This window comes from Bombus vosnesenskii, unplaced genomic scaffold (assembly GCF_011952255.1).
Source record: "Bombus vosnesenskii isolate JDL3184/JDL3185 unplaced genomic scaffold, Bvos_JDL3184-5_v1.1 scf7180000013266, whole genome shotgun sequence".
Classification (NCBI taxonomy): Eukaryota; Metazoa; Arthropoda; class Insecta; order Hymenoptera; family Apidae; genus Bombus; species Bombus vosnesenskii.
In genome coordinates this window covers 2,384,583-2,403,941 of record NW_022882926.1, presented here as the reverse complement: position 1 = coordinate 2,403,941, position 19,359 = coordinate 2,384,583, and positions in this window count along the sequence as shown.

The window sequence follows — 19,359 nt, the reverse complement described above, 5'->3', positions numbered from 1 at the left end:
GGTGTGAAGCAGGTACCGGATATTCGCGATCATAGAATGTTACGCATGACTCAGAAAATACCGAGGGACTGAACTCTTGAAATCTTGATCATCAGGACGTCCCACTACGGAAGAGTGAGCCACGCGCCTTCCGACATTAAATTAGTCCATCAGAAAAACCAAAGCACTGGGAGAAACCCTTCTCGACTGACCGACGCAACGGCACGGTTACGAAGAAACAGTTACACGTTGCGTTTCCTCCCTTTCCTGTATACCAGAAATGATACTATCAATGTTTAAAAAATTAGCGCGTGATGAAGCGTACAAGTGAATCTTTAATTTATTTTAGTGGGTCAATAAGAACGTTCTGTAAAATGAACGATTATGTATTTGCTTGTTGCAATGACTGAAGGAGAAAAAAGTTTTGTTATAAACAGATTCTGTACTTGTTGATCCTGAGCAAATTTTGCCCGTAACAGCAATAAATCTGGTATCAAAATCAAAAAGCTTTCAAACACTCGAGTTGACTTTTGAATGTCTCATGTAAATATCCATGAAAAGACTAAAATTGTTTAAGCGCTTTTTAATCAGTTACTTGACATTGTCCCTAATATTACAAACTTTACCAACATACCGTTCCTTTAATTGATTTTTCACATTGTTGTTTATCGGTGAACTCAATGGCATGCAAGGAATGCCAGTCACCGGTGACCCCCGTGATAATCAACCCGATTAAACAGTTCTTAACATTATAAGTATTATAAACTTTACGGACACGCCATTCCTTTAAATTGCTCTTTATACCATTGTTCATCGGCGATCCCAATGTCGTGCAAGGAACGCTAGTCACCGGCGACCCCCGTGATAATCAACCTGATTAAATAGTTCTTGATATTATCGCTAATATTACAGGTATTATAAACTTGACGTACACACCGTTTCTTCGATTGATCTTTACATTGTTGATCATCGGTGATCCCAATGGCGTAGAGTAAGAAAGGCTAGTCACCGGTGACTCCCTTGGTAATCGATCTGATTAAACAGTTCTTGAAACAAATACGAAAAATGAAAAAAGTAATAATACGGAGAAAAAAAATGAAAAGATCGATTCAATCTCGAGCTGGTGACACACGAGGAAATTCGTGCTTATGCTAATCGGCCTACGTTAACCGGCATTTCTCGACCAGATACTCGTGTGTTTCGTACGTAATAAATTGCGACACAAGCCGGTTGTCGGCGACGCTGTGACACGCTCCAGCGGCTCGCGTGCTGCATCAGGAAATCCCGCGGTAACACGCGTCTATACGTGAAATCGCGGCTGAATCAGCGTGCAACGACACCGGTCGCGCGCCTCGCCGCCTCATACCGCGCGAGCGTGACGTACGCACGACATACATACCGGTTGGAATCTCATTCACTGATCGAACGAAGACGCGAGACGCGAGTCTTTTCCCTCTCTTCGGTTAGGAAACCGCTGTCCAGTCCGATTCCCTTGCAGCTTTTTCCATAACCGCACGGCATCGTGTCGAGGACACATCCTTCACGGAAAACATGTCGAATTCGCGATCTTACCTCGCGGAAATCACCGGAGGATGTCACATGACTCGGTGCAATGTCGTGACATTGCGTTAAGATCTCTGTGTTCCCCTGACGTGGATATTTATTGATAGAACATTGCTGTTTTATGCGTTTTATCCTTTTCTTTCGCCGAACCAACGGTGTATCATGGAGGTTGCTAGTTATGACGAATATGATTTCATGGAGATGATTGTACTCACCATCCTGAATTTTTACGCGTTCTCTTTATTGTCTCTGTAGGGGGTTTCGTGGTTTTGATATCACACAAGATCTAGTTTCATATATAGGCCGCGTAGAGGCTACGTTGATCAACTTCATCAACTTGGAAAATACAGAGAAGCGACGATGCTAGACTACAGTTAACATTGTTTTTTAAATCTACCTTAGAATTTACCGTTATCTATGTTATCTTGTTGCGTTGAACGAAATTGTGGAAGCATGTTATGTAATAAAAATTAATAAAAAATGGAGTTGATTAGTGTGGTTTCTGAGTAGACCTTTCGATTAATTGCCAGGATTCTTCTTTCCTCGTCTTAATAAATGCAACGCGAAAAGATCGTAAATCAAGCACGATATTGTAGGTACATCATGCGCAACTCGTGGGAGAATGATGGAAATTTTCGAAGTATTTAAAAGCATGTGGATATTTTTAAAGAGGAAGAAAACATCGCAAGAATTTGTCCTTTTGCAACAACAGAATATTACGATGTTTTTTCCACGTTTAAAGTGATCAAGGAAATATATGATCGACGAAATGCGCATAAAAAATAGAAGTTTTCAAAGACAGCTTGTTCATTCTTCTTCGTAACGTCTTCCTATCATTTATTGTACCTTTATTAGCAGCTTTGCAGTGTTAAGCGACACGTGAATCGTTTCAAGAACAACCAAATTAGAAACTTAATATGCGAACGTAGATCCAGTCTGTGATACTACATTCTGATTCACTCGCCATGTACCAATAGTATTTAACTCAACTTGAGTCACAGCCAACTGTTCATTTCTCCTTAAACCTGACATAACCGTTACTTCTGGAACGTTATACTTCACGTAGTATTCGAGGTTGTTCGATGGTTTAATTACAGAACTATTTTTAAATGTTATTAATTGATCTATTAGTTGATAATAATTGAAGAAATAAACGAACGAATAATTCTGTTGGCCCGTGTAAAATTCAGAGGCATCTTGCGAGAAAATTTCCATCGATTTTACTCTACATTGTCGTTGCCCGGTGAAAAATATTTTCAATTAACGGCTCACAGAGGCGAAGGTATCGATAGGGGGAGAGAGAAACAGTTTTTCTGGTATCGGATTTCGAAAGAATAACGGCCGTTAAAGGGTTCATAACGAGCAGAAACGCGAACGGCGTATTCCGCGCTTTTGCGAGGCGGTACACTGAAATTTTATATTTTTCCCCGGCGCAAATAAGAACGCGAAACTTTCATATATTTTTTTTTCCCTTCTTTCCCCGTGTTCCTTTCTTTTTTTTCTTTTTTGTTATTATTTTGTTTTCCTCCCCGGAGAACTCCGCCACCAGTACAAGCTTCAATTAAAACTCCTGAAATACCGTTTATTATAATTTTTGTTCAACAAAGGAAACGCATCGACCGGGAGTACGGCCGGTTTACAAACGCAAAAATGATATTTTTCTTTAATTTTCTGGCTTCCCTTTCAATGGACCGTTGGCGTGTTTCGACGTTAACAGAAACGTTTCGATGTTTTCTCTTAATAGGAAAGCGGGAGAACAAAAAAAAAAGGATAAAAAAAGAGAGAGAGGATAAAAAATAGAGCAGAATGAAAAAAAACGTGATGAAGATCTATATTTTTTGCACTCCTTCCTGATTGAATTGCTTGATTTTTTAATTTCAATTCGGACAACGTCGGCGAGAACAATCCGTGACGTTTGAACTTTCAACATCCTTGAAGAGAAGCGAGATCGTCTCGAGATCCGTCTTCGGATCCTCTGATTTTTCTTACTAATTCGCCATTCTCGTGTCGTTTGCTCGATACACGATGAAAGCAAGAAGCATCTTTTGTTGGAAAAGGGCGATCTTGAAACGACGAACTTCCTCCCGCCTCGTTTCTCCAAAGTGGAGCACTTTCTGTCGTCGGATAAATGCGATTTCAAGCGAACTCCTTCTCCTCCTTCTTTTCTCCTACATTCTCCTCCTCCTCTCTCTCTCTCTCTCTTTTTTCTAACTCTCTATCTTTTACTTTTATTTCATCCGGATGCCACCGAATCGAATTTTTGTAGACGGAGTTTTGACGGCGAAGACACAACGCGGTCGAAATGGCGGCGAGACGAGTTAAAAGAGAGAGAGAGAGGAGCACTTCAAAACCTTCAACAGGTAGAACGGGTTCAAAATAATCCTCGATGCTCTTTGAGACCGCCTTGTACAATCGGTTGTCTTAGTGGCTGTCTGCCGGCAACTTCGTACCCTTTATCTTCGCTGTGTACTTGAACTTCGAACGAAGTTTAAACGCGTGCAACCGCGTTATTACATCTGCGGAAAAACGTCTTTCAGCCCTCTAGCCAATCAAAACGTTGTTCTTTCTAATCAGAGATTCATCCGTTTAATCAACGATTCCATCTATTCAACACATTTCCGCTGTTGCTTTCAAATTGAGCAGCTACCATAACAAGTTCTTAAATAAACGCTCCGTATCTCTGAAACCGTAATGTTTGCAGTAATAAGGATGTAGCTTGAATATTTGAATTGTATTTTTTGCAAAGATATAGGTTTCGTATTAAAAATTTCAAAAGTTTATTACTATGAACTTACTTTCAAGAAGTAACTTTCGATTTTCAATCGGTTTATTCGTGTAACTGGAAAATAGCATAGTCTCGTGATCGCAGCAGCCTTTTCAATCGTTATCACTGTACCAAGATTCGTAATTTTGGTTCTCAAAATTGAGTCATTAAACGTCACGTCCATCAGGCAAGCGCTAAAGAAACAGAAAGCCGAAAACATGTCACTCGGCGCACTTGTCAGCTCGAGCCATTCTTAGTCCGACGGTAACGAGCACGGTTACAGTAGCGAGACGCAGAGAATGAGAGGAGAGGAGTGGACGATCGAGGTAATTGACAAAACGAGCACGACGATCAGTTAAGGGGAAGAAAAACCCAAACGGAAAGGGTGCCGTGAAGCGCCTTGGCCTGCAACTTTAATTTCCGACCGGCTGATAAAAAAAGTTGCCAGTCCGGTCCGTTTCATGAACATCTCGCCTTTAACGATACGCATTATGCCAACGATTTCACATAAGATTTAGTAAATTAAGCAGCGTGTCGTAGTAATTAAATACTTACGAAGATACCAACGGAATTTCCCATGAAACCTCCGTAACAAATTTTTCGTCATTCAACCATGAAAATGTTACACCTATGATTGGAAATATTTTTTAGGAATAAGTATCAACTATTTTTTGCGAATTCAGGCTTCTTCCGATAAATCATCGTTACAGGATCCTGAGAATTCACTCGTTTCATTAACAATGCGTGCAGACATGTGTAGATATCTAACCACATATTACTAATATTTTATTTATTCAATGTTGTACCTTTAAATTTCCCATAAACGCGTAAAAATTAGCCGTCTATTAATAAATAAATCCCGCAAGTTGATTGAATTTTTAGCAACTCCAACGTTTCCAAACAGAGTCTCTCTTACGCAGTGTCTGTCCACTTATCATTTCTCTGTTTGTAATCTCTGTGTACGATAAAGGTTTGACTACCCAGTAGAAGGAAAAAAAGGTAAGAGCTATAATAAGAACAATTTCTTCCATTAATTTGACAAATGGTGTTTCCTCCTCTCGCTCGATGATCCAAGCGAAAAAGCCCAATCTAGTAGCGTTTTTCACCGGCTTCCAAGGCGGTCGAGAATTGTGGCACGCGACGAAAATTGCAGGTTACTAGAAGTCTTGCCGTATACATATTTATGAGGGTCGTAGAGTTGTTTACTTTTTATTACGAGGGGGGAACGTGATATCCCGCGAGGACAGGACCCCTTTGTTCTTACGAACTTTTTATTTCCGCGATCCCGCGGCCGTGCGCCAGGCCGCATTTCAATCTCGCGGATGAATGCGCGCGCGAACTTCATAAACATCGAATCGCGGTTTCGATATTAAATTTATCGCGATGCCCGGTGCTTACAATGCGAGCGCGTGTCAAGCGTATTTTTTCAATAGATCCGAGACAACCGAGGCCGCAGCTCGGACCGAGGAGAGTGCGCTTAATTCTTCATGTTTTTATCCGGTTAAACAGGTTGCTGGGGGGGGGGGGGGCGAGTGCGTGCTTGCGTACACGCGTTTCTCTTATTCCTTTCCCGGGTGCTCCTCGAGTTTTGTTTCGCGCCACTCTTTTGTACCGCACCCTATTACCCATCGATCCTTCGAACCGATCACAATTGTGCTTGCGCTTGTTGCTCTCGCTAATCGCGAGAGGTCCGCAGCGGGTGCTCGTAAACGCATGACGTCAAACGCGAGAAACGTGTTGGAAAAAAGACAGCGGCGCGGTGAAATTTTCCCCAAAACGACGCGTGAAACGCGGCTCGTTAACGTCAAAGAGAGAATGTTCTGACTCGGTATCTGATTAGCGAACAAAACGCCGATCAAGTGACGTCAAGCGATCCGCGCGGTCTTCTTCGCCTTTTCTTTCTTTCTTTCTCGTGGCAAGAAAAACGCGGACAGCTGATCGGGTTCTGAAAGGAAGGAATACGCGTAGGTAGACCTGAAGATGATGACGTGGGTGGGTTGTGGGATATTCTGAAATAAACACGTAGTGCACTGACATTTTAATAACCGGACGAAAGTCCGCTCGATGATCGCGGTGACGGGGATCCTGCGGTTTGCTCTTATTACGCGGTTGGATAAGGCACGAACCTGTTACGAATTTACGTCAAACTATATTTTTGAACGGTAAAATAGAGGATAATAAGGAAGGTGCAGAAAAGAAAAGGGAAAAATAAAAACGTGTAAGGATACTTTTTAAAGCAAACCCTTAAGTGAGGAAAAACATATATCCTTTGCTCGTGCCTGTCCAACGTGGAGAGCTTTCCGGAAACGCGAAGCAGGGTGAGACGAGAACTGGAGCGAAACACTGGCAACTTGGAGGGCGAACCTCGCGTATGAAAAATTGCTTCTACTCTCTTAGGTTCGGGGATGAGGAAGACGACAGCGGCGCGGCGGCGTTTAATTAATCGAAATTTCAGCATGGATGGGACGAAGAAAATCTGAAATTTGTCGTTCGAATGGTATACGAACGTAAAAAATCTGTATGATAAAGTTGCGTTTGACGTATCTGCGAAACAGTATCCGACAATTTTCTTTCGTGGAAACGCGTCGCGGTATTACGCGGAGATATTGCGCTACACGTGGCTGCCTCCGTGTACAATTTACGGTCGACGAGGGTAGAAGGTTCGGGTGAAGCAGACCTGAAACGAGGTTTCAAGATTCACGCTGTTTAACCGAATACCGCTGCGTGACTAATTCCCTCTGTTCGCAGGATCGCTAGGATTTTTCATGGCTGTTCGTGGAAATAAATTTACCTTCGTAATCTTTAATCATTCATCGGGAAGTTGAAAAAACCGATACGCAAGAACGGGAAAGTTGGTGGCGTCTTACAGAGGTGAGTTGAACGTAAAGTTTCCTTATTCGAGGACCTTGGTTCATGACCCTGTTTAGAGTCTGTCGGATGGCGATCTGATATCTGGCTGATACTTTCTACAACGAGGAGAGATGTTCTTTGTAAGGATGGCAGGATCGGACAGGATACTTCTTCTCGTCCCGGGAAAAAAATCGATCGAATTGACCGGTGGTATTCGCGAGGATCGCAGCAATGTCGTCGATGGTACAACCAAGTGGCGAAGTCCAACAATTCCGGAGCCCTTTTTTTTCGCTCGGACAACGCGGTATAGCCAGGAAGAAAAAGGGCGAGAGGTATAGAGGGGGGCTATGTGTGGAGGGCAAGAGAGGGTTGGTCGTGACCCAGCCGAAGCTCAGTAGGACGTAATCGTCCCTGAAGGGGATTTCGCATTTATCGTACACATTCACCCCCTCGGCTTGATGCTCTCTCGCACAGCAGTTCGACGTACGAGCTACGAAACCGTACATAGTCCCCGGTGTCCGTGTACACGCGTGTACACGTTCGTACATATGTGTACTGGATATAGGTATGTGTGTACGAGCGTGTACATGCACGTGCACGTCCTCGATGTACTTGTGGAAGAAAGGCGGCTCTGGGGTGCAAGAGGGTGGGACGAGGGTGGTATAGGGTAGATACGTATTTCGAAGACTATCAATCATTGGTAACCTGTAAAGGATCTAATTATCCTGGAGCTGACTGGGCTCCGTTCGCTGCACCCACCGCTCGTCTTGTCCACCCCCGTTTGGTACCGGTGCCTCTCCCTCCCGCGGCCTCCGGCTGATCCTCCGGCCTGTTCTACTCACCCCAGCCACCCTACCGGAGGCCACCCTTTTTCGCTCTAGCAACCACCCTTTTTCAGGATAGAAGAAGAGCGACGGAGACGGGAGACAGTACACCACGGTAGCGGCACACGGTAGCAGTAGAGGGGCGGGGGTGGGACGAAGACAGGTGCGATGGGATGGGTAGAAAGCACCGAAGAAGAGAAAGAAAGAGGAACGGGTTACGTTCGGAGACAGAGAGAAAGAGGAGGAGGAGGAGGAGGAGGAGGAGGAGGAGGAGGAGGAGGAGGTGGAGGAGGAACAGGGCGAAGAGAGCGAAGCAGAGTAGAGAACGGGGAGGAGGAGGAAGAGTTGGAGGTGGAGGAAGAGGGCAGGATGAAAAAAGAGAGGGAGAGGAGAGAGAAAATTCGGTGTGTACGTGTTTGAGTGTATAAGAGCGCAAAGAGTGGCTCCCACCTCGGCAAGAGAGGCTGGCGTCGATGTGCTCTGTGTGCCGGCTTTTTTTCGTACACGCCAGCATGTCTACCACCGCGTGGCCTGGCCCCCCACACGCCTGTGTAGGTGCGTGCGTGTGGCCAGGTGTATAATAGTGAGTGCGGGTAGTTGGTTAGGTGGCCCGGTCGATATATCAGGGCTCCGCTGCAGCTGTCTGTCAGGCTCGCGAACTCAGCGCGCTAGACGACTCGGGCTCGGGGTCTAGAGAAAAAACCGCTTCGTCTATCCTCTTCTTTTTCCCTCTTTCAACCCCGCCGTCGTTCGGCCGCCGTTCACTAGTCTCTTTTCTTCCGTCCTTCTCCTTCTCTTCTCTTCTCTCTCCCTTTCCCTTAAACTTCGTCGTTTCTCTCGCTCCCTTCCTCTTACTCGCCGTCCCTCCTTCCCTGTCTTCCTCCCGCGCCCTCTTTTCCCTCTTTCACCCTGCTTCTGGGTAATTTTTCATCGTTGCAGCGGACGACAGAAGCGCCGCGACGGCGGAGGCGGCGCTTCCGCATACAGCTGCATCGGTACTCACACGTCCACTCTACACCCTATGCACCTACACGGGATGGTGAGCGCGAGCGCGCTCGCCCTCGTAACCCCCCTTCACCCTTCCCGTCGGTGGAACCACTGGCTCGCATGTGCAACACGCGCACACAGACGAGGCTGTAGACCACACGAGGCTGCCGCGCACACCGATACACCCATACTTGCGAGGTACAGTGCACACGGTTGTTGGATATCGTCGGGGGATCAGGAAATTTTTGGCTCGCCAGAAGAAATATACGATAGCTCGCTTTCATGGGCTTTCTTTGGGGTGGTTGATCGTCGCGCTGCAGAAGTTCTAGGCCACCGAGCTGGCAATGTTTTCACCGAAATGTGTCGGAATGTTTGTAAGGAGTACGATCAACTTCGAAATCTTTTTGGTACAGAAACTTTCGGTGAAAGATTTTCAACTTCTCGCGTCTCTTTTACTTTGTCTAGATATCGAATCTTAACCGATGGGTATACAGATCGAAAAAATTCTATGAAGGGTAGTTTTTTTTCTAAGCGAGCAACAAATGGTCATGTTTTCGAAATAGCCACGATCGCCGGCACGCGGCGACCCTCTCGTTATTTTTCACTCGCCGTTGGAAATCTTTGACGAAGTAAATGACGGCTGCCGGTTCACGTGCAGTTAAGTGTAATTATCATTTATCTACCCCTGTGCGGTCGGGAGCCGCGAGCGCGTCGCGAGATCGCAACTTTCAGAGCTCGATAAGGAATATTAATCCCCTGCCGCGCTCCGTTGGAAGGACGGTCATTTTTAAAACTTCCATGATTATTTGCACTTTGTACTCGGTTATTGATATTAGTTTAATGGAAATTAACTTTGCGTTTAACTTTCGGATTGTTTCCTTCCTTCGTTCCTCCCTCCCATGTTCCTCCCCGCCTCCTGTTACCAACCCCTTGAAATGCCGCTTCATGATCGAAGAACTTAAGAACACTCTCGCCAACTCGGGTTACTTTTTAATTCGCTTAATCCAAATATTTTCAAACAACTCTCGTCGCGATTGAATTTTATTAGCCACGTTGGCTTCTTCCACGGCCGAGACATAAACGCGCCTTTACGATTGATTATCCGAAATCAAACGGTTCAATGGCGCAAAGAAATCCATTTTTGTACGTTTCGAATTAACAAAGTCTCGAAACATTTCAAAGAGAAATCGCTTGACATTAAGTAGACGTGCAAATTAATTTTACAAATGACCATACAAAATCGACTTAACCGTGAAAAGTTTATGTCCGTCTGGCAACGGAGTAAAACGTGCTTCCCCGATTTTAATGAATTAACGCAAAACGCAAGCGTTCCGTACAAGAAAGACCTACAGCTCGCAGAGCGTCTAAATTTTGCCGAGTTTGAAACGCGTATTCATCAAGGTGGCGTCACGCAGTGGCTTGCTTTCGCCGTTGCTCGCGTTCTCCGCGAGTCTGGACGCGCTGACACGGTTTTGCCGTCATAAACATCGCGAAAGTGAAGACGCTGCGAAAGTTCGGGGCGTTTACCGTCGTCAATGAGGTGTACTGTACGCACACACACCGGGGGTCCCTAACCACGTGGACCAATACAGTCAGACCGGAAGCGAGAAAAAGAGAGGAAAGAGAGAAAGGTAGCGAACAAGAAGGGTGGACGCGCGAGCGCGGGAGGAACGTTGGGGAGGACCTACGAAAAAAACAGTCCAAGGTGTACACAGGCGCAACGAGGGTGCATTTGCACGCGTGTCCGTGCACGTATACACTCACGTGCTTTCGCTCGCACGTTGCCGGCCTATCTACACATATGCACCCACACTTTCACATGCGACCACCCTCGAAAAATCCGTTCAATCACACGCACACTGCTGTAACACGCGGTAACCCATACACGCGAGTCGAGTCACGTATGTGCGAATATGCACCAACACTATCGTGAACATTCACGAAGATTCAGAAACGCGGATACACAAAGACAGCCTGGGTACGTAGGTAACTCTGCAAGCCCTCCCCCTCCCACCGCGACCACCCCGGTGGTCCTACCCCCGACTACCACCCCCGTTGCCCCATCCTTTCATGGTTGCGAACCTCTCTAGGGGAAAAAGTAGGAAAAGAGTGGGGAGGATCGATTTTTACTGGGGCAACCGCCCTCCTCCTCATGCACCCTCCTGCATCAACTACCCCTCCTCTCACATCCTGTACTTTCCTGAGCTAGCCATGCCATGCCCTGTCCCGGTCGTAATGCACCGTCTCCGCCCCGGCTAACACCCCTTCGCCACCCACATCTATCCCACACCATCGCTATCATCCTCCCCCCCCCCCCCCGCACCACCAACACCCCCTTCTCATCCTCCCAGTTCACCCTCCCCGTTTTATCTCTTTTTATTCTGCGAAAATATTCAAAAGAGTTTTCGGATGATGGTGCATGACGATCTTTTAGCCAGGCGCTTGCCTTCCGGTTCGCGTCGCGATGTTACCCTCCTTCCCTCCCGTCGAAAATCTTTTGGGGTATGTCCGGAAACGATTTAACCCCCTCTTAAGTGGCATCGAACAGCGCGTCTGCTCGGATTTCTCCGACTTCTGACGTTTTCCATTTTCTTTTGACGCTCTTTTTTTTCTTATCCTTGCTCATTCTCCGGTTCGTTTTTCGGAAGGTTAAAGAAAAACGAGCGAAAAACGTGTGCGATCTCCGAAACGCTTATCACACCGGGTATCTCCCTCGCCTTAGCCTTCCCATTTTTCGCTTGTATTTTTTCTCTTGGCCTTCCTCCATTCCCACTCCTTTCTCTTTAACCCTTCCAAGTCTCCAAGGTTTTGTTTTTAATTTCGTCGTAGGTGCGCGCGGTTTAATTTCGCGAGCTAACGAGGCCGATGCTTAATTCGTCGCGTGAGGGTTAAACGGATTTTAACGACGATCGTTGCCGAGTTGTCGGGACACGTTAAAGGATAAGTGGATTTCTTCGTGGGTAGGGCGGTCGTAAACGCGCGTCGACGTACCGCGCCGACCTCTCTCCGACGTCTCCGGCTCGTCTCGAGATTTTATTCCGGATTGATTTCGCGTTTACGCGTATCGCCGGCTCGCTCGCGTGGAAAATCGCCCTGTCCCGCCTGTTTTACGATATCCTAACGGCGCTGCAGACAGTTTTACGCCGACTTTCGATTTCTTCGCTCGGCTGATCTTCGTTTTGTTGTCGGAATAATCGACGACTCGCGTTACTTTTCAGCAAGAAACCGAAACTTGAGTTGCCGTTTCAATAAAGATCTTGACAATTTTTTTTTTCGCGCAAGTGATTAAAAGACGCTTAATTTCCAATTGTCTTTCGAAACATTTGACACTCGAATTTTAGTAACCGGTAATTCTACTAACCGCTGCGAGAAACCGATGGACGAGTCAAACTACTTGCCATCTATCGCGAACTCGTCTCTCCTTGTTCGTAATTACTTCTCATTTAATATCAAACAATAAATTAACAATCCTTTCAACAAAATATTGGCAACAAATATAGATCGATTAAATAGTCTTATTATCGAGGAGAACGAAAGTGATTCATTCCCTAGCGGGATTGGCTGTCCTGCGAAGGATGCGAAAGGGACGAGGTCAGCAAGTGTATCCGAAGACGGGGCGAACTCGATTGTTGAGGTTACGGATCGGTGTCAAGTAGGCACCCTATGCCATGTGCGGCGGCCCATTCAGTCGTTCGTTCATTCAGAAATATCCTGCCTCCTCTCTTTCTCCTCGCCATTCAACAAGTAGATCATCGAGCCTATGCAGCACCCTCTACCGTCGGACCTACGCAACTTCCAAGGGTTACGAGCCGACTCGGGGGGGTTGTTATGCAATAAATCCGTGGCTCCCGCGGGCCTCCTTCGAGGGACGCGTCCTCCGCGTCCTCCTATTCACGGCACCGAAGAGGGAAGTCGATGACCCCCGGCTCACGACGCAGGAATTTTGACGATTCAATTACTCGAAGGGGACGGGAAAGAGTGGCTCGAGGGTTGATATACAGAGGAGAGGGGCAAGGGGAGATGTAGTTTCGGGGTTAGGCTTCTTTGAGCGGATTTTCGTCGCGCGCCCGACGAGGGGATCCTCCGCGTAATTGGGATCGGCGGAAGTGGATCGATGGTGAAGCCGCGTACCTCGAAATTGGTACGATTATCCTCTGAACTGGGGTTAAGAGATTGTGACTTTTTTCTTTTTCGTCTTCCCTCATTTTTTTTTTTTTTTCTTTTTGAGAGAAACACGCGTCGACGAACTAAGAAATTGGACAAGTACCGAAAGTAATATTCGTAATATTCGTAGTAACAGCGAAAAGTAAGGTATTCATTTCTAATGGTATCTATGTGAAATTTCAACTTCGAATCTATGCAATTAGGAATATAGTCGCGTGGTTGAAAAAGGAAACCGGGCAAGTTGAAACGAAAACTTATAACCACCTGAATCGTTAGCGATTATTGTCCAGACTAAATAGCACTTAACTCAAGTACAAGTAATTTGAAGTTTACGACGCGGTTCGGTCCGCTATTTCTCGAACGAGTGTCAGTTTGCTCGTGCGCCTTCTGTTAGAAGTTAATGACACGCTAGAACGGGACAAGTGGCAGGTTGGCGGTTCGTTTAGAGGTGGTTCGCGCGCGCGGACGGATTAGGGATGCGGATCGTGTCCTACCGCTTAATAACACGCGGAAAGCGAGCGTCGGAGTGACTTACGCGGTTGAAAGGTTAACGTCACGTTAACGCGTCTACTTAGCCGGCCGTTCGAACGCGCTTTCTATTACGGTAGCAGCTATACTTAGGACTCTGAGAGAGGAAGGTCTACTAAGTCGCGATGACAGACGTGCCGCAAAGAACTTCGTGTCGCAGCTGTTTATTTCCGTGTTTCTAGCGTACCACAGCGGCCCTTCGTCACGAACATGCAAACGCGATCCTTTTTCCTTATCCTTCAGTCATATCCAACCATATCTACCCTAAATCTTTGTCCAACTTTTCTTTCAGTAAACGCGTGCAGGAAACAAGAGAATTTCAGTTAAAGTTATCACGGGAGAATTTTCTCATTGTCTAATGGAGTGGAAGCAGCTCTGGTGTTATCCGCGGTGTGAAAGAAGAAGCAAGTACGTGAATGTTCGCCGAAAGGGTTATTCTAGCATCAAATACATTTTTTCTGCACGGGGGTGAGCGGATGACGTTCGTTTCCCTGATGCCGGAACTACGAAGGGTGTGCGGGAGAGGAGGGCAGTGACGGTTGGTATTTTTAGAATTCAGCATTAATTAAATAGCTTAGGAGAAAAGAATGAAGCCAGTGAGCCGAGACTGGCAACCATCCGGGCGATGTACGAACGAGCTGCCGCGATTTCGCGCTAATCACTAATCAGAGCGGCTTGATCGGGATACAGAGAGAGAGCAAGATATATAGCCGGCGGACGTACACCACAGCCAATGATGGTCGCGCCACCCCACGAGGGTGGTGTTTCACCATCCCCCCGTGTCGCACTCCTACTCCCCGTACCCCCTTTTAGCGCACTGATGTCAGCTATGGCCAACAACAACAACACGGTCGGCATGATTATAATAAGTGATCGCTTGGATACTCGATGTGTGCCAAACTGGAAAGCTTTCTGCCAGGTGGAATAATGGGCTGCCGCACAGCCGACCGACGTCATTGTCACTCATCACGGTCTGATCACTGTCACTGTCTACTCGACAAAGCCCTTTTGTCCGCCGGCCGATGTAACCGGCTCTCCTGAACCTAACCAGAACCCTACATTCCCCAATAACGACCGCCGGACGGACGGACGGTGCTTTTTTATAGAAACGCTCGAGAGCGCGAGCCACCGAGCTAACGCCGAGGATTATGGTAATTCCTGCGCCGCGGCTGCGACTCGATACACCCCCGACGGGTTTCTTCCACCACTACCTTCATCGGCAATATCGTTGCTCTTCCTGCGTCTCCTGCTTCCCTTACCACCCTTCCACTCGTATCTCTCTATAGACCGGTGAAAATCCTGTTCGCTTTTTTTTTTTTTTTCGTATCTCATTTTTTCGTCCAATCATTGGTCTAGCGGTCTTTGTCAACGGAGAGATACACAACGAATATGCGTACGCTTTATTGTATGACACGAGATCCTTTTTCACAAAGGGTATGACGAGGTACTGTTGAATCTTGTAATTTGTTCGAGCGGAGCATAGAATTTTTTTTGTGACGTTAGAATTCGAAAGTACGATAGAGAAAGAGTAAGGAAGATTTCTATAAACGATTGATAATGTAGATGTCTTCTGTTTCATGCGAGACGGGCCCCAAAATAATGCGTGCCAGCGTATTCGCGCTTGTATACGCTGGTTGCATCTTGTCAGGCGCGATGTCGCGCTCCACTTTGCTCTAACCATAACACAACACTCTTGATAGTTAACCATAATGCAGAAAGGTCCATAGGTGAATAAAAAGAACAGGTTATAATGCAAATCCTTTGCCCTATATTTAACGCGTGTTTCAATTTCAACTTTCCACTTGTTCTGTAAAGAAGGTAGTTTCGAAAGAAAAAGGAAAGGAACAAGAGTAATAAGAAGAAGATAACCACAGAGAGTATGAAGAAACAAGACTCGTTTCACTATGATTCCCAACATCGTAAACTTTACGACGTAAAGCGTCAGTGGAGACGGAAGGGAGGCGAGAAATCCAGTAAGCGGCGGGAAAGTGTAACACCGGCGCGCGACCTCTAATCAAGAAGTATCACCCTGCGTAAATCATCTCATTCCCGAGGGTCGTGAAGGAAGAAGGGGGAATGCAAGAGTTGTCGAAGTTACGGACCGCGCGCTCGGCACGCCCGAAGGAAAGCAAACCGTGAAACGTGGTGCGAACGATGGATACACAAGTGGCCGAAAGGGGGTGGCGAGAAAGGAACGAGTCGTCGAACAAGGATGAAACCAGAAGGAGAAGGGTTGGTTGGTTGCCTGCTAGCGGAGTTACGGAGACGTTAGGGTAGGGAGAGGAGCAGCGGTGTAAGGCGGGGATGGGAGAACGATTGTGGCACTTTGCAAATGCATAGGAAACTCGGTGGTAGACACGAAGAAACGCAACGCGAAAGCAACGGGATCGCGAGAGAGGGAAGAAGTCTAGGCCAGCGGTGGTGAAAGCACCCTCTATCCTCGTCTTTCTTCATCTCCTTGCTTTCTCTGTCTATTTCTCATCCTCCCTTCTCCTGCGGCTCCTCCTTCAACTTCCTCCTGCTTTCTCTCTCGCCCCTGTGATAACGGCTCCCCTCATCCCCCCACTGGTTCTCTGATTCATTCAGCACAGTTGCCTCTCTGTACGAGGCTCCTTTGCGGAGATGGAAGCAAAACAACTCGAGTGGCCCTGAACTCCATAATGGCAGCGGTCCATTTTTTTCTCCTATCGCACACTTTTCCGCGCATTGTTCCGTCGTCCAAGGCAAAGGGAGAGCGAGCAGGACGACCAGATGCACGCGGTTTCTTGGCAAAAAAGAAAAAGAGATTGGCAGAGGAGGACGAAGAAGACGAAGGGAGGGAAAGAGGAAGGACTAAGAGAGTAAACGAGGGGTGTTCCGAATGTCTCTCCTTTTCATCCCCTTCTCTCTTAGTCCTCTCAGCCGGTTAGTCCTCGTGGTCGTGGTCGTGGTCGTGGTCGTAGTCGTCAACGTCGTCGTGGTCGTCGTCTGTTCCTTCGTTCATCCTGCTGACCAACTTCGCTCGAGTACTCCGCCACTCCCCCTCACGGTGTTCCTTCCTCCCACTGCCCCTTGTGTCTCCTTTCGCCACCCTCTCTCGCCTGCTGTCCGATCTTTCTCTGACCCTCTTAACCCTTTTCAACCCTTCCGCTCGGCTCGTCGACGATTCTTTTGAAGGGCTTATGAATAACTTCTGCCGCCGCGTTAAATGGAAAAACGAGCGGCATTGTTTACGGAGAAAGGGGTAATACCTTTCGGTCTCGAGGCTCTCGTTGATCGTCCCGCTTTTATTCATGACACCAGCCCTCCTCGAAAGGCCGAGGAAAACGGATGGAAACGCGAAGAGTTGCGAACCGCGAAAGGAAAATCGTCTTTATCTCTCCTTTCTCTCCCTTCTCTGTTCGTCCCTTTTCCTTCTGTCGTACGTCAGACCGCGTGTTCTCCCTCCGCCCTCTCGTTACCCCGTTTTCGGACCTATCGATGTTTACTTTCTTACAAAAGCATCCGGAAACCAAAGCTTTTGTCGCTACCGTTCCGGGGAAAGTCGAATGCACTTTGTGCGTCGTTCGTGGAAAATCTCGTACACCGGACTGTCGCGACTCGAGACCCCGTTTGGCCGAGCCGGGTAAAAGCTAAACGTTCCGCGTTTTTTTTCAAAAGGCTCGTTCAAGCATCGCGCCACCCCCTATAGGATTTCCTTAAGAGAAAAGATTCCTTTATATGAGTCCCGCTTGGACAGAGAAACGGCCAAAGCCTCGGACGGAACTTTCGCTTCCCGTTATATTGTCTCTTTATCAGCGCTGCTTGTACCGCCCGTTCGGTTATTCAGCGTCTCTGGCCATTCGACTTCGCGAAATTGCCGAGTAGAACGTTGTTGCGTTTTCCCTGGTCGGTTGCATTTTCTTTTCTACAATTCGTTTGTTTTTCTCCTTCTATCTTTTGTTACGTTCTAACCGCACCAGATCCGAGACAGTTTTCAGAGAAATCCATCTTATACGAAAGGAGTTTAAGGTACGAGGATGCTTGAATAGTTCGTGGTAGGCTTTGGCGAACGTCTTTTTTTTTTTTTTTTAATTCTTCTATAGGTTTTTTGACTGTCTTTTGTTCGACTAGAAACACAAACATACCGAAACTCTTTCAACTTCGAATACCATAGTTTTCAATTTTTCTTTACGTAAGACATTGTACAGGAAAGAAGCACGTTCTATGCAAGAATTTTTGCATAAACGGAAAGATAGTGAAGAGAGTTGGTACTTAAAAAAACCCGTACGATGGACGAACGATTAGAAGTCGATTTTCAGAGGGTTCGTCGTTAACGAAACTCGACGAAAACTCTCGGGACACGCGAACAGTTTGCCTCCGGTGTGCACGTCAGTCGACGGTCGAAAAATAAACGCGGCAAGTGACTTTTCATTGTGCGTGAAGTTGTTCGTCGCGCAAACCCGGTAGAATCGGCCGAGAACTTCGGAAAAATTCTGAAAAGTTCCGCCGGCCGTCGCTCTAATTTACATACGCGCCGCGCGAACCGCGGTTCCCCTGCTAACTTTAAACTAGTTGCGTCGACTTGCCGAAAAGTCGCGCATTTTTATATCGATCCGCGTCGCGTCGACGAACCAGCCGAGCCCACCTCGGCCCTGCGAGATTCTCCACGAACGCGAGCAATTAAGGGTGGCTAGAAATGCGGGTCACTTCGAAGAATATCTCGGAATGGGATTAAAATTGTTGGCCGTTGTTTGTGTCCTCTAATTTCTTCGCAAATTTTGTGATTCGGAACGGTGGTTAATAACTTGGAATTAATTCGCGTGGAGATGTAAAGTCAAGTTGAAAGTACTGTCGTATATTTTCTTTTTCCGTTACTCACTGATGTTATACATTTTTTCACATTTCACAAAATGCAGTACCTAAGATACACTTTGTACCTGTACGTATTTATTTTATAGAATTTTCAACGATAATTAACTTTTCTCTCGTCTTTTCGTAGCTTATGCTTGATCATTCGAATACACATTTCAATAGCTTGCAATTTCGAGAACTTTTTCTGTCAACGGAGAATCATCTTTTTCTTTGGCGAAAAGATAGCTGCGACGTTTACGTTTTTAAGAAGAAGGATTTTGAAGTTTATCTAAACGAATACACGAGGTACGATACGTTAGGTCTATCTAGCTCGTGAATTTGATTCTTCGAGAAAAAGAAAAAAACACGAAAAATGGAGATAGAATATAAAAAAAGGACTCCAAGTTCGAATCTTTGAATCGAATATTCAAACGCTAAAAATTCTGATTAAACGTTTGCCCACGAGGTATCTGTCCCAGTGAAATTCTATTCACCTACACGAAAAGTACACCATTCTCTCTCTATCGAGTTACTTATTCATATCGCAGCCGGGGTAAGGGTTGGATTAATTCGAGTCTAATGATCCCAGAAGGCCGTAGAACTGGTTGAACTGCGGCGTCAACTTTCCCGCAAGCTCGGTGGACGAAATCGAATTTGCTTTGCGTCGGGCCGCCGCGAAACACACCGGCAGCACCCGCAATCTGTTAATCGCGCGACAACTTGATTTCCGCGTCGCGTACCGTCGCGGCACGCACAGCGTCGCGTCAGCGTCGCCACTCGCGAGATCAACACGCGGAACGCCTGTACTACGTGCTACGAAATTAACACCTCGAGCATCGTACTTCCGCCTAGCAATCGCGCGGATCAGTCTCGTATCCATCCTATTTT